The sequence below is a fragment of the Lygodium microphyllum genome, chromosome 8 (genome assembly GCF_053477565.2).
Source record: "Lygodium microphyllum isolate KBCC chromosome 8, Lygodium_microphyllum_v1.1.10, whole genome shotgun sequence".
Classification (NCBI taxonomy): Eukaryota; Viridiplantae; Streptophyta; class Polypodiopsida; order Schizaeales; family Lygodiaceae; genus Lygodium; species Lygodium microphyllum.
Window position 1 is genome coordinate 44,893,212 of NC_141142.1, and position 2,007 is coordinate 44,895,218.

At 38.7% G+C, this 2,007-nt stretch overlaps 1 pseudogene; it reads right to left on the reverse strand.

Moving 5' to 3' along the window:
• Nucleotides 1-486: 486 nt before the first annotated feature.
• Nucleotides 487-1,180, reverse strand: LOC148032226 (uncharacterized; annotated as a pseudogene).
• Between the last annotated feature and the right edge of the window lie 827 nt (nucleotides 1,181-2,007).

Below are 2,007 nucleotides of genomic sequence, written 5' to 3' on the forward strand. Positions count from 1 at the left end.
TCTCTCTCTCTCTATGACACTATGCTCACCCTAGCTTTAATCATGTATGTGGTAGCAGTATGGGCCCCATGCTTGTCAGCCACCTCATGGACGTAGATTGAGAAACCATAGGTATGTATGATCTCACACTTGTTCTATAGCAAACCATTAGTATCGTTGTTCTACTTGACATCGGTATTAGAGCTATCAGGTCGTAACTTTTTGGTCTCATAGGTCATTTTGGCCTTTGACGATGTAAATATAACATTTCATTTTGTTTCATCTCTCTCTCTCTCTCTCTCTCTCTCTCTCTCTACTTACCGTGCATTGTCACCTCAATGACTCATGAGTTTGCACATTTTCTTAAGCAACCATTTTCGACTCCATCTTGTCCCAAACTTTGTCTCCAATGTGTTGATGAAATATTTCTTGTCATCCTCAAGCTGATCCTTGCATTGCAAAATAAAGTCAATTAGTAATTTAGATAAAAAATGCAATTCATATTCTTTATAATAAATAATACTTACTCCCATGGTACATGAACTCGCTATAGATAAGACATGCATAGGTCTCTTATTCGATGTTTGAAGATGATGTTGGATCTGACGACCTGAAGGATACCCCCGTCAGGTGTGATGTTGCATGTGACACCCAAAGTGCCACTACACATGCACATCGGTACTGGTGAGGGCACTAGTGGTGTCTCACCAATCAATCGGGTTGGTGGTGTACTACTCTACCGCCACTGATGCCTACATGCAACACAAACATATGATACATTAAGATGTGATTTCTTAAAAACTACTTGATATTTAATCTATCATCGCCATAAAAGATATACCTACGAGATTGACGACCACTAGCCTGTGAAGCAGGTGTCACTTGAGTAGGAGGGGGTACATCAGGAGTAAGGTGCTAACTCTTATGATGTGATGTACCTGGGAGTGGAGTCCTAAGCAAACAAAGAAATCAAAATTATATATATAAAAAGAATTCTATATGTAGGAAAAGGATGACATTACTATTTTATCAATCGAGAAGCTTACCGATGCACTGTAGTGTGTGCATGAGAAAAAGTCTCCACTCATGCATGTGGTTGGGAGGATGTACCCTCTCCAAGATGTATGGGCATACTGAATCTCCCAAGAATCTTGATGGAATTTTCTAAACCGGCATCATCCATCTCCACATAATCTATCATGGCCTTTGACAATGTATCTCCAGAAAGTCAAATGCCTCATAACAAAGTCTTGATGATCGCCAACTTCACTTTATGGGTGTGGTCACTTATCGTATCTATATATTTAAATAAAATATATGTTAGACTAGAGATATGTTGTTAGAGGAGAGCTCAATCTATCTAATTAGAAACATTGACCAAATAACTCCAAGCAAGATGTGTCCACATCTCCAAGCTGCTTTCAGCAAACGTAAAGCTTTGCACTTTGGTTGAGTTTTTCATAACAATTCCATTGCTTGCGACATGAAGGCAGAGATGGCCACTTTAGTCTAGGATATCAATGGAAAATAAAACTGTATGTAGGCCATAATAGTGGATTGGACAATGGTAAATGCAACCAATCAGTTGTGAGTGGAAAACAAACTCCAAAGAATAAAGTTTTTATTCACATCATAACAACAATCTATGGGTTACCCACTACGTGTTTTAGCAAAGGAAGTCTTCTTAGTGGTGGAGTAGTGTCTCTTGGACATTCTATCAATGCTACAGGAGTTCCTATCATTATAAATCTCATCACATGTCTTGCCTTGAAGGAAAAAGGATTGGTATTGTTGCAATATGTAATGATGGGAAAGGCTCTTCATGCTAGAAAATATGATTTTTGGAATGAATATCAAAAGGAAACTCACACTGCTGAGAGAATTTCCAAAGGCAAATGAATTTCAAAAGGAAAATTTATTTTATATAGAGGCTAGTATGATTGCATTGTCAAGAGCTAAGCTGCAGGAGGTGTTCTAGAGCTAATGTGAGGATTTCCACAATACTCCGGGTCGCTCATTGGGCTGAGG